Raw genomic sequence first — 14,758 nt, forward strand, 5'->3', positions numbered from 1 at the left:
GAACAACAGCATGGATTTCTTAGGAAAAGGTCGACTATCACTAATTTGGTTTGTTTTACGAAATTTTTGTTGTCTAATATGGAAGGCGGTGGGCAGGTTGACGTGATCTACACGGACTTCGAAAAAGCTTTCGACCGAGTAGATCACGCCATCCTGCTACAGAAACTGCAGCAACTAGGAATCCATGGTGACCTGCTTCGCTGGATTAAATCGTATCTGTCAAATCGATCGCAGGCTGTAGTACTGGGTGGTTATAGGTCAGATTTGGTTTCGATTCCGACAGGCGTACCTCAAGGGTCACATTTAGGCCCCTTGTTCTACAATGCGTATATATATGATATACATAAGACCTTGATCACAACTAACCATCTTTTATACGCAGATGATAAAAAAATATACTTCAAAGTGAAAAACCATATAGATTGTGAGGCTGTTCAAGCAGACTTAAATTCTTTGTCCAACTATTACACTAGAAATAAAATAACTGTTAATGTTAGTAAGTGCGTGTGTGTTAGTTTTACGCGAAAACCCAAGCCAATTCTTTATCATTACAATTTCAACGGTGCTGTAATACAAAGAGCTGATAATGTTAAAGATCTTGGCGTGTTGATGGACTCTAAATGTCTGTTCTCTGACCACGTGGACTTTATCGCTGCCAAAGCATACAGAGGTCTTGGCTTTGTCACGCGTTCTTGTAAACCATTTAATGATATTAGCGCAATCAAATCCGTTTACTACGCATATGTCCGCAGTATTTTAGAATACGCAAGCCCTATTTGGTCTCCACATTACATGATCCACAAACACCGGTTAGAAAGCATCCAAAAAAAGTTCATCAACCACCTGAACTTTCGTCAGCGATACTCCACTACAGGATACGTAGATGGGTGCCGTAGGAATAATATCCCTACGTTAGAGGAACGCCGCATTATGTTGGATATGGGATTCTTGTACGACCTGATGCTTGGTCGCGTAGACTGCAGTGCGCTGGTGGGCGCGGTGACGTACCGCGCGCCGCGCCGCCGCACGCGCCACACGCCGCTGCTGCATGTGCCCCCTCACGCCACCAACTACGGCTCTAACGAACCTCTCACTCGAGCAGCAGCCACATATAATAAGCTATTCAGCGAGATTGACATGTTTAATACATCCAAAAATACTTTTAAAAAACTTATTCTACATAAATTAACAGAATAATTAGGTACCTACACTGTCTTTATTTGTATTTGTGTACTTATTAACTTTAATAAGTCACATGTTTATTATCATGAGTACAGTTCTCTCCAGTAACATTCTTGATATTATGCATACACAATTATTATCGTACTGTGTATGTTAGTATTTTTCAGTTTTATATTATTGTGTTAAGATTTGTGAAAGTGTATTTAAATAAGTCACTAATTTCTTAGCAACTATAATTGTTAGATTTCTCATAGTTATGCATAACAATTTATTTATTTTTGTTCTACTTTGTTAGGTAATTTATCACAAACTTACTTATTGATAAGTACTTTTTTCTTTTTCTTTTGTCAGTAAATTTTATTGTAGTTAACTCATGTAAAATCATTAAATAACTTTAAATTCGTTAAGTTAATTTAGGGAAACCTGTAATTAGCCTTACTATTAACCTTAAGCTGTGTGAAATTTATTATTGTTACGCTGTTGGTATCCTGAATAAACACATATAAACATAACCTGAAAATCTCATTCCGCATCTCTAGCTGGCGACAGGTCCCTCGACAAAGACGTATAAAACTAGCCTCATGCATATCTAAACCGTTATTGTGAGTACATAGCAAGTTAGTTTGTAACTAGCAGCACATAATGTGCTGAAGATAAATAATGTGGGAGCCATCGCGGCGCCATCCAACTTTATAAATTACTTTCTCAGATAGCGGCGGCGCTGCCACAGTGAACGCATATTTTGTGCCTATGTGTTAGTTATGTAACGTGCTTTGTTATTTAACAAAATTAGTGTAAAATCATTTGTTACTTTTAGTAAATGCTTCAATATATAGCCGTAGATATGATAATTATCAGCCCATAATAGTCCCAAAGAGCGCCACACTAATTGGTTCATAAAAAAAAAACTCTAACACATGCCAAAATAGCCTTGCGACAAGTGTCGTCGTCACTATATACACGTTTAGGGACAATGTTTCTAAGAAAAAAACATATGAAAATAATATTCCATTCTACGGTCCACGACCCACCAGTCTTGCGTCCAGTGTGGCGCGGCCGCTCCCGCGTCCACAAAGGCCGAGCAACTATCTGCACAAACTTGCGCTGCCCCTTCCGCCGCGAGCCGCCTTACGCCGGGGGCTCACTCCGCCTGCATAGCGGAATCGCTCGGAGGTGATAATAATAAGCTCTTTATTTACACAATGTGGTCTTATCGCTTTATCGCTAAAACCGATCGTTTTCAGTTTATTATTGATCAAAACCGGAAAAACAAACTGACAAAATTTACCTACAAAGTAGATAGTCAGATGACCACCCGTGTTCCAGTGATGCGTAAATGCAGAATCTTCACCACTGCGGTGATCATTTGCGAAGATGGTGTTCGGTATAAATATCTACTTCTAATAACGACTGATTACTTCTGTACATTTCATATGGTCTAATGTGAAATACTTTATAACGTAAACATATTTAAGACACTAAAAACTACTAATTCTAATCTAAGCCTATGGTTTTGAGACAGGGAAAGATTTTTCTGATATTTAATGTGAATTAAAATATGAATGCGTTAAAATACTCATGTTTTGAATTGCTACTAGTACTGGTCAAGTTTAATATTCTCAAGGTGATCGTGGTCAAACAACTTGACCTTTATCATTCAAATGTCCTCTCCGAGATCGGAAATATTCTCACAGAATAATTAACGAGCGAATCCCGTTTGGACACCGCGACCCCAAATAATGACTGAAGACGAAAAATTCCGATTACCATTCACTTAATATTCATAAAGTCTTCTCACGCCGATTATTATGTAAATGGGTTCACATGTTATTGAGCGTAGATATAGGATTGTGCCGTGTTAGCCCCCCGCGTCCGCTAGCTTTACTCCAACGGACTTTTCCTTCTCATTTGCATTCAAAAGCAGATTGCGGAGCGATGAGACGCCGCGGACGCCGTCCTTTGTAGATCTAACAGCTCCACAGTACCCCACTGCGGGGGAAGTGATCTCACAGCACTCGCAGCAGTTCGCAACTCCGGGCAGAAGTTGGCGTTACGCCCACCGCAAAAACCGGCAGCGCTTACGCCCGGTTTAACAATTACGTATAACTAAGCAGGCTCTAGACTAGTGCTAGAAAGTTCCACAGTTCCGTTTTTGCAGTTTGTTGTTGCAAATTAGTTTCAGTGTGTTCGTCAGAGTCTTCTCTTGCCGTGTTATCATTAGATGAGAGGGTTTGTTTGCTTACACAAGTAAACTCGTCCCGCGCAGTAATGATAGCCGCGCTGCCTGCGCCGTGTAAAATGATATTCATCATGTTTAATCTCGTGTGCGGTTTCATAAATTGTACACTATTAATATTGTAGCTTTTGCTTTTCTACGTAGCAAGCTTTTCATCAAACTATTTACTGCATATTTGCATTTCTAAAACCATTTCTAGGAAAAGAATCCTAGGTATTTTGTAACTTGTATTACCTGAATTTTACGCTAATTACTGCGTATTTCATCTTACTGAGCTTATATATACCTTATATAGTACCTAACCCTCATCCTACACAACTGCCTTATGCCAAAACAAACGCACGACCATTAAGCAAGCGCCATTAAAACTGGCATGATAGTACAACAGCGAGTTTTCAATTACAGAAGGCATGCCGGGCATCCGGCGCCCCGGGCGTCCCCTCGGCGCCTCCGCCAGCGCAGCCTCCGAGAGCCGACACGCTGAAGACCGAAGACCCATTTTCCAACGCCCGCCCGCCCAAGACGCTCAAAACCGGTGGGTGTTAACCATTCGCACTTGACTAATTCCAGCTTCCCCAATCTAACATCAATTACGAAAACTAAAACCGGACGACAGAAGCAGCGATATTTTCAGTGACTTTCACTAACAAGCTTCCAAATGACCATTAGCGAGAATGTCCGATGAAGACAAACAAAACGGGTTTAGGTTTCACTAATTCGCACACCACTCACTTGTCTGTCCGTCCTGTAGTTCTTACAGCCGACGGCTGACTTGCGGTATTCATTAGCTCCCTAATACGTGTTATTTTCTACTAATCCGGCTACAAAGAGCCTCCCCCTCGCTCAAATGTAAACCTAAAAGCGGCGTACCTAAGTCTAGTTTTAAATAGAGAGATATAATTATAAGTCGATTTGACGAAAGTTCGGGAGTGGAGCTCACCACATTGTTTCGTGCTATGTATAAAGGGAATTTGTTAATGTGTAAAATGGCGACTGGATAGTGGTTCGTTAAGTTTCTAAACGTGCCTTCCTTTCGGATGGGACTCTTTGAAGTTGTCGGATTAATTATTTCTGGAACGTTCAGGATTCGACAAGGAGGCACTTAATTTTGGGTACTCCTTTATCGACGCCGGATTGATCAGACAGTAGCTTCTCATTAGAGACTGATTTCTCTATGCCCATTTACGAAGTGTCTGCCTATTTTACCATGGATTGATAAAAAATGCGATAAAATCATTGTCACAGTTTGAACATAATTTTAGAGAGGCTTTTCAGAATAATTAACTACCTACAGATAAATAACCTTTATCTAGATTACGAAACATGCAGTTAATGTTATAATCATATTACTTACAACAATGCGATATTTCGCTAAATTGCGCTGTGACAATGAGTCACAGAAGTATGTTTCACCAAAACTATAACGACTTCACGATTCAGAACACAGAATGAATTAAGCAAACACCTAATTATTATTCCACAGGAGAAACAACAAAATTACCAACTTGACTCCAGGGCACCTAGCAATATTTGTCAACCCGTAATATCTCACTCACACTTTACCATTTATTCCTAAGAGTCCGTCCTATGTAAACAGTGCTCGCTCGTACATAGAAACATACATACATGTAGGGATCAATACGCCCGCAAACTAAAACTAAAACTGAGGGTCCCCTAAGACCCTGATAATGTGAATTAATCAAACCCACACATGGGTATTTTGGGCACACACACAGCGACGCTCGAAGATAAGTAAAAGCGGGTCGCGGCGGCCGCTTCCCAAATAGTCAAAGTAGTCCAGTGGTATATATTTTTTAGTTTAGCTAGGTTTTGCAATTTCATCGCGTCGTGATCATCCATTGTCCACTGCTTGCAATAGGACTCTTTCAAAGATCGCCACAATACTCTGGTTCCTCAAAGATTAACTAAACCTGTTATTCATAAAAATACCTAATATTGATCTTTATCATATTATTTATTAAGTTTTATCTATTGAACGGTTTTGTCACTTTCTGGCAAATTTAAATAACTTTGTTATGAGTAACAGGGTACAAGTACATGTCATACATACATACATACATACATACATCCATCCTGACGTCCCTCAGCAGGGACAAAGGGCTTTGAGAAGATTTCTCCATCTGGCTCGATCTTGGGCAACTGGCTGCGAGATCCTCCCACTCCATCCTCATAACCTTTGCCTCACTCTCCACAGAACGTCGCCAGGTTGTTTTTGGGCGGCCTCTTTACGGCTTCCAGGTGGCTGCCAGGTGAGTATGCGCTTCGAAGGAGTTTCTCCAGGTCTTCAAAGGGTATGCCCCAGCCACCTCCATTTTCTAATGAGGATTTCTTGGTCGATAGGTTTCTGCTTAGTCAGTCTCTACAGTTCCGCGTTCGAAATGGTTCGTGGCCAGTAAATCCGCAGGATTCGCCTTAAGCATTTGTTGACAAATACTTGTAGCTTGCTGGATAGGTCTTTCCGAACGAACCATGTCTCGCAGCGGTATAACAGGACTGACTTCACGTTAGACCCGAAAATCCTCACTTTTGTTCGCCGGGTGATGACGCTGGAGCTCCACACTGGTTTCAACTGGGCAAACGCGCCTCTTGCCTTGTTCAGACGACTCTCTATGTCCAAGTCTGTCCCACCTGTTGGATCTACTTCTCCCCCTAGGTAAGTGAATTTGTTAACCCTTTCAACGTCGACGCCATTGATTTGGAGCGGCTGGTCATCAAGGGACCGAATGCGCATCTCCTTGGTTTTCCCAATATTGATGCGAAGACCTTCTTTCGCCGCTTCCGTGGCAAGGTCGTTTGTTTTGGACTGAAGGTCAGAACGACTTGTAGAGAACAAGCACAGGTCGTCTGCAAAATCTATGTCTTCAAGGTGCTTATTCTCAGACCAGGGTAAGCCCCTTTGACATTTGCAAGTCACTCTACACACCACGTCGTCTAGAACAATAAGGAACAGAAGCGGAGACAGCAGACACCCTTGCTTAACACCTGAAGTCACTGGGATGGGATCAGTGAGACGGCCTTTATGCATCACTCTACAGGAGGACCCTTCATACAGACACTTGATGAGTCCGATGATCTTCTCCGGTATTCCTCTCTTTTTGAGTATGCGCCATGTACTGGACCACTTCACTCGGTCAAATGCTTTCTCAAAGTCGACGAACAATGTGAAGATCTCACATTGCATTTCGTTGCATTGCTCGAGAATCATTCTGACAACGTTTAGTTGGTCTGTGCATGATCTGCCTGGTCTGAAACCACCCTGCTCTTCTCTCAAGTGTGTGTCCACTGCACCCGCCATCCGACTCAGCAGTATTTTGCACAGGATCTTCGAACACACCGGCAACAAGTTGATATCCCGCCAATTCGCACAACACGATAAATCGCCTTTCTTTGGTAGCTTCACTAAGACACCTTCTTTCCAGCTGTCCGGTACTTGTTCTTGTTTCCATATCGATGTCAGTAGCGGAAGCAACACGTCTGCAGAAACTTCTGCATTGGCTTTCAGAGCATCGATAGGTATAGCGTCGATGCCAGGTGCTTTTCGGTTCTTTAGTGATTTTATTGCTGAAGCTATTTCAAGCCGTGTTGGAGGCTGGATATTTATGTCGAGACAGTATTGGTGACTGTTACTGTCCATATCCTCCTCTGCCACATCTGCGTGCGACGGTTGTGGAGCTCCAAAAACCTCGCTGAAGTGATGCTGCCATCTTAGAAGCTGGTCTCCCAGTGTACATGTCATCAACAACAATAATTACCATTGCAATTTATTTAAAACAGGCTCAACCCCAGCTATCAAGACAATACAGAAAACGTAATCAATGCAATTAATGATTCTATAAATTACACTAATTTAAACTAAGCATGCAATTAGATGGTAAAGAAAAAGTTTTTTTTTATTAACACGTAAACGCTATAAGCTAGGCAAAAGCATTATAAAAGTTCAAAGCAGTTCAAAAGGATCATGTTAGAAAAGCCTGCGGTGGAAAGGATACAATAATGAATTCGGGAGTCACAATTAAAGAGGGGAAGTCCGTGCGGATGATCTTGCAAGAGTAATCTAAGGGCCGTGGAGGGAGGGGGGAGGGGGGCCGGAAAAGGGTAAAATTTGTTGGCGTGCTCGTACATATTACTGACACTTTGAGGTAAATTTTTGAAGTTTTTTTTCGTGTAAGAAACGTTATAGACCTAGTGGATCTAGTAAGCAATATAAACTCTAACCTCGTTTATCATTTACTAAACGACATGGGTATTTGTTAAGTCTGTTTTCATCAACTTTGACACAGGCTAGAGCGGCTAGGGTTTTTTTGGATTAATCACGGAACAAGCCTTATCAGTCTACCAATTAAATATCTCATCAAGCATCTCATGACATGACGAGTATTATGACATCACCATCGAATCTAAAGCCAGTCTACCAACAACGTACACTAGTATATCAGCTATACCTATATCATATACTTATGCCTATCTGTATAACGTCTAAAAAGGGTAGGAGGAGATTGTCAAATAAGCACAAGGGTACACATAAAGTCTGATATAAGGCTGTGTTATTTGGAGCATGGACAGACATTATTTCTTGAATGGCGAGGGGCCCAAGAGCCTGTGTGTTTATGACTTTCGGTGCTCGTATCTTTTGTGTGTTGCGAGCCTTATCGCGTAGCCCTTTCTACTCTATGGTGACGTGCGTTTGCGGCGCCCTAAATAATTCTCTTGGTGACACGTGTAGTTTTGTTTAGAGGAAAGATGTGGTGATTTGTAGAGAAATTAGAGAATACTAAAAAAATACATAAAGTATACTTCATACCTACTAATAACGGAAGAATTAAATACGTGTATTGGCATATTATTTAAATAATATGATGCCGAACAGATATGAATATGTGAAATTGTTCATAGCTGCACCATAACTATAGGCGCTCGCACAATCTCTCCTTCTCCCTATTCTTGATTATGCCGACAGTTGCTATCTTGATTTTACTGAAGAGCAATTAAATAAACTTGAGAGACTTCAAAATGTCTGTATACGGTTCATATATGGATTACGCAAATATGACCATGTTTCTGAATTTCGTCGTAAACTCAAGTGGCTCCCTATTCGCCATCGCCGGAATACACATATTCTCTCTCTGCTTTATTCGATACTGTTAAATCCGTCTTCACCTTCATACCTTAAGGAACGTTTCGAGTTTCGCTTCACGACACACAATAAAAATCTACGTTCCACTGAAAATCTTCGTATAAATATTCCGCCTCATACAACTTCTTTTTACAGTCCAAGCCATCCAACTATGGAACGCTCTCCCTTTAAATATAAGGCAAGCGCCATCTCCTGCGTCTTTTAAACGCATGATCAAAAGTCATTATCTTGAAGAACAAGTTGAGTCTTAGTTAAATTATTTTAGTTATTTAAATTGTCAAAGCTAAAATATTTATAATATATATTATTTAATTTAATTATTGTCATATATTTATTTATGTATGTATTTATAATTATATATGTATTTTATGTGTTCAATAATTTTGTTTGTTTTTAGTTGTTAATTTCGTAATTAGGTACACCTAAGTGCCCTTTTCCAATGTTTAACTTTTTACCTACAACGGTTGTCTGGAACAGATCGCTCTTAGCGATAAGACCGCCATTTGTGCATGTATGTTATGTTTCATGGTGTGCAAATAAATATTATTTTTTTTTTATTATAGGATGATGAAAAAGTTCTGTGAAAGAAATTAAAACATTCTTTTTAGTTTCTTCTTCATTTTCGGTTTCAGAAAAGTCTCTACACGCTACGTCCAAAGACAAATTATGCCAGAAATGACTAGGGTCCTGTCAGTTCTTAGAAACCCCCCTATTCAAAAGGTTTAATTGCTTTAGGTCAGTGCCCCCGGGGGCTGTTATTAATCAATTCAGCCCCCATAAAGTAATTCATTTATTCAACCCCCCTAAATAACGCCTTTAGTATATGGGGGACTACAAATGTCTTATTTCTAAAGATAGATTGGTAGTTATGTTGCGTTTAATGGTGTCTGTAAAATTTATGAATATACTTTTTCGTCATATACATAGTCATTGCTTACTCTTTATTGCATCACGTACATAATATAAGTAGTCTGCTTTACTCTGAAATAAAAAGAGGAAAGTATGTAAATACGATTGTTACTCTTTTCACGTAATATTATGTAGTTACATAGACAACTTTATATTATTATGTATTCTCAGGGAAAACATTATAAGTAGAAGTAATGCGAGGAAGAAGCTTATAGTACTTATGCTCGTTATAGCTAAAAAATCAGTACTTGTACGATGCTCATGCAGGCACATTATAACAAAAAACCTATGTACCTATGTGTAGTAGTCCTGTGTATTACATGTATGCATACTCGGCAATTACCGAGCGGAGATTTTGAATTTATACTTTGGCATAGGTAAAGAACAGGGGCCCTGTTGCAAGTCAAAACGAAATAACATTTACAAAGTAATTAGTTTCAAATTCAATACAATTTGAATCCGAAAATCGTTGTCAAACGTTTGCGATAGGTCCACAGACCCACCGTATACAAACCAATGGCTGTACATTCTTCATGGCGCCCTTAAAGGCACTATAACCCGTATATCTATCCGGTGTCCATCCGGTTCATTGGAGACACAGCCGCGCGGCCCAGTGAGCCGTCACCTCATACATCTGGGATCAAAAGACCTATGGATCGAAGTTGGTCTGAGCAAAGAACTGTTCACACCGCGAGGCAGGGTGCATCCAGCAGGTGTCGCCGTTCTGATGCGAATTGTTGGCTCTAATCAACGATGTTTCATTATTGACTAGATGGAGTGTGTAAAAGAAACGTCTCGATAAATAACAACCTACTTGTACCACTGAGATTTTATTTTGAATTAGGTCGGTTAGAAGATTTGTGAGTATATTCATTGTTGCAATGCTTTTCATAATGTTGAAATCAAGTTGAAATCAAAACGGTTTGACAGTTAACAAAATGCGGCATGACAGTTTCTTTCTTTGTTTTTGTAACGAAAAAATACGACATTGCTAGCTATTCTGAAGGCAGAAATTCTAATGTCTTATCTTGTAACGTAGTAGTACTTCCTACAAAAACCCTGTAAACCATATTAAATTCCACAAACCTCGCCAAACGAACCTTAAAACCTTACCCGTCGCGCGCCAAATCTAAATCCAAAACAAAGACAAGTCCAAGCCCGCGCCAACTACTCGGTGGATCAATACTCTCAAAACTTAAATTTGCTGGACCCTCCCCGAAGATGGCTGGCTCGACGCGGCTTCGTATGTTAATACGGACCCCCCGCGCCGCCGCGGCCCCCGCGGCCCCCGCAGCCGTCCCAACTATTATAAAGGGTAGCTCGAAAGTTAGATTAATGATGTTAGAAGCCGGTATGGGAGGCAATGAGGCGTTTTTTAAAAGTATTTTTTTGGTGAAAAAAAGTTTTTGTTGCGGAGCTTTTGATTGAAGACTGTATAGACAACTGTTGGTCAAAGTCCTATCAGCGGTCATCACCATCATTGCCCAAAATACTTAACTCCAACTTACTTAATTCTCAACTAACATTGTTCAACGCCACAAAAAAAAACTCTACAACTTTTTTTGAAACAGGTAAATAAAAATAAAAGATTGCCTTAAAGTTCGTTGCGGACGGTACATCTCCGCAGAGACTCGAGTCCGCGGTAAGTGTGGACGATCTAACTTCGCCTCCACACACACACACACACTCGTGTTTCTACATCTGTGTGTGTGTGTGTGTGGGCACTCGTCAGCATTAGAGATAGATTGTGTTAGCTGAAACTTTATTATGTATTACATGTATACAGCATTCATTTGGATGTTATTTGGACGTGGACTTAAATCAAGATTTGAGCTGTAAGGTTTAATTTAGTATAGCGCTTATAAATATGTGTATGGTGATAATTACGATGGTACATATTAGGTATCTTGGGACATTAATAAAAACATGCATCAAGTTATTCCTTCTTTACGGCTTTTAATATTACCATAATTGTAAAGCCTTTATAATAGTTAAGAAATTCTGGCTTTCCTCTCCATAAAAAATAAATTCGACTTTAGATGTAGATACCTATTTTTATTCAGAAAATATATATTTTTATGTAGCCGGTGTTAGTATCTCTGTCTTTTTTTCAAAAACCTTGTTATAACAACCATAAGCTTGTTTATTAATTCTAAAGCGTAATGAAACCTTAACTACAATGTCTAGACTGTAGACAACTCACTTAGCCTAGGATTTTGAAGACCTTAATTGTGTAAAATACCCGTATAATTTGGCATATTTACATATTTCCCACTAGTTTTTAGCTATACAATAAGTATTAGAAACTAATGTCCTAAATTGTCCTTTCACGTTTCCAAGTTTATTCGTTTGCTTTCTTTATATATTTTTTACATAGACTGCACGCATCCAGCTAAACATGGTAGCATTGCTTCTATTTACATATCATAATTATATACACTCACGAGCAATGAAGAAGTTTCGGCGAGAAAAGAACCTAATTACTCCTAAACGGAAAAAACAAACTTAATGAAGGCTTTTGTATGTTATATATCGGCGCATCAGAATATTACAAATTAAAAAAAAAAGTCAAAATATAAATACATTCTGTACTAACCGAAAGACGTGTCACTAAATCTAAATACGAGCTAAGCTTAGCTTTTGGTATGAAATGATACCAAGTCAGCCTGTATATACTATTGGTACTGTACAGTATCCTTTTATATTTCCACCTTCCATCCTGATGGACCAGTGTTCAGCTGGAACCACTGGCGTAGGTTTTGCAGCCATGATGTCATTGGCTGTCCAGGCCTCCTTCTGCCTTGTATTTACCTCCGTGTTATCCTACTAATATTATAGAGGTGAAAGTTTGTGTGGTGTATGTGTGTGTGTGTGTATACTTTTTACCGCAGAAAAAGTTTTAAAGGCGAAGCAAAGCTCGCAGGCTGAACAGCTAGTAGAGTTATCAGAGAAGCTAATGATAGCTTCTTATAAATCCTATAATGATAATTCATAGAGCTGCATTATTTCAATGTGCAAAGTTATGACAACGCTCTTGGGCACTGTTATTTTACATTAATTGTTAGCTACGAGTATTGTACCGAAGTTGTCGTTGAAAGTTGGTATAGAGTTCAATTAAAATGTGCTTTCCAGTTGGAATAATCAAATTATTGTTGTGACTAAAGTCAAAAGTTAGTTGCGAACGCCGAGTTTATCATTTAGATATTTCTAGTTTAAACTTTAAATTATGTAGTGAACTTTTAATTTATCAGAACAATTAAACGTAAATTTTACTTTCAGGGAATCCCAACCAACATCAACTACCCTTTAATATTTTTTAAGCAGTGTTCTTTTCTACTTATCTTGGGTAATCAATGAGTTCCCTACATTTGCTTGTTAATTCTTTCGACATGGTGACAATCCTTTTCTCTAGTAGTAGTCTAGTAGGTGTTGTTTCTGTGTGTTAGAAATAACCCTCTGAACACGAATTTTCTTTCTTGTTTCTTTCTTTATAGTGTTTGCTACAGGCCTTGGTAGAATATTCTAATAAGATTATTTCCAATAAGTTTTAATGCTTTTTTTTGTTCTTACATGATTCTGTTAATATAAATATTGGCGAAGAACCGATAACCGATGGGGTAGACGAGTTCTCGAGTGGAGACCACGAACAAGCAAACGTAGCGTGGGACGCCTTCCTGCCCGCTGGACTGACGACCTTAGGCGGGTGGCGGGTAGTGTTTGGATGAGGAAGGCCGAGGACCGAGTATTGTGGCGCTCCTTGGAAGAGGCCTATGTCCAGCAGTGGATGATTATTGGCTGATGATGATGATGATGATGAAATATTGGCCAAGTCTTACACTTCATAAATGGGCTTAAACTCTTTACTCAGATGCCTTGAAAAAGTTCCACTAACAAAATTCCGATACAATGTCTTACCCGTAACCTTCACCTGTTCCAGGTGTTATCTGATGCGTGACGTCACAAGTCACCGATCGAGCAACAACCATCACACGTGACGTCACAAGGCTGTCACGGAGCTGTCATCTGCTTCAGTAGGCGTCACCTGTACACACAGACACGACGTAAGTACTGTTGACTGACTCAACACAATGCATTCATTAGGAGATTTTGACCAACACCTGCCGGTTTGTATGTTTAGAGGTTAAACAATTGAACACTACACCGTAATGCATATATAGATTGTTGATTGTCAAAATTAAAATAAACTCACATTTGTGACCTTCGTAAGAAGCAACTTACTTATGTAAGTATGTTCCTTGCCCGTGACACAGTTTGACATGTTGATTTAGTTGGTTAGGTCATAATTATACAAAGCCACTGTATAGTATTTATAGCTAAGCATCTAGCTCTATCGGTCGGATCGGCTTAGTAGACCTAAGATAGGAAGCCGTTAGATACTAGATAAGAGGCTTTATCTATCAGTGGTAAATTCTACAACTTCTCGGCGTATCGGTGTCGTAGACTACGTCAGGATTCTGGTGATTAATCATCATCATCAGCTGAAAACTTGCTTGCTGATCCACCTACCTGCTATCTATTTCAGTGGGGTTACCACCACCGAACATAAGAAATTAACAAACCTTATTAGCGTCCCTAGCTTGTCAAATCTGGCGTAACTTGTATGGATCTGACTGATGTTGACAGGCGAGCGGCACTGGTTATGTTAATTTCTAATATTCAGGTTAGCGGTACCCCACAGTTCTTTGGTTTAGTGGGTGGAAGAACACGAATTAATACCTGTTTTCTTTATTTCCAGGACATCAGAGATGGCGAGGAGCTGGCGAGGACACGTAAGCACCAGCTGTCTGCTTGCCCTGCTTCAGCAGCCATGCTTGCTTGCCGCTTGCGTGTCACTACTGGTCCATCGCCACAAACATTCTCCGTACTACCTTTTGCGACTGAACCGTGGTTTAGATGATTATACACTCACGAGCTATGAAAAAGTTCCACTTAGAAAATTTCGACAAAAATGACCCAATTTTTTAAACATATAAATTACAATTTGATTAAAATATTTTCGTTTTAACTTGGTAATATTTTGGTACGCTGTTAAATGTACTTCAATATTGCAGATAGCGTAATTAAGCTAACATATACATCCCTTTCCTTTTAGGAGTTATTTGATGATTTTGGCACTGGATTTTTGCATTTCTCGCGAGTGTATGTATTTCATATTTTATCACACCGTTTTCCCACAAACTTTGATAAACATTGTTCACCACTGTTCCTTCAGTCTCGTACAGACAACAAAAAAGATTAATATTCACCCCCAGTTT

The 14,758-nt window shown here is 39.6% G+C and overlaps 1 long non-coding RNA gene across 1 annotated transcript in view; it reads left to right on the forward strand.

Annotated features, from left to right (window-relative positions):
- LOC119691002 overlaps positions 1-14,489 on the forward strand; it is a 31,455-nt gene extending 16,966 nt beyond the window's left edge. Inside the window, exons 2-4 of the long non-coding RNA XR_005253787.2 lie at positions 3,824-3,953; positions 13,420-13,543; positions 14,239-14,489. This is a non-coding gene — a long non-coding RNA (uncharacterized LOC119691002). The remainder of the gene's footprint in view (positions 1-3,823; positions 3,954-13,419; positions 13,544-14,238) is intronic.
- The last annotated feature ends 269 nt before the right edge of the window (positions 14,490-14,758 follow it).

This window comes from Plutella xylostella, chromosome 25 (genome assembly GCF_932276165.1).
Source record: "Plutella xylostella chromosome 25, ilPluXylo3.1, whole genome shotgun sequence".
Taxonomy (NCBI): domain Eukaryota; kingdom Metazoa; phylum Arthropoda; class Insecta; order Lepidoptera; family Plutellidae; genus Plutella; species Plutella xylostella.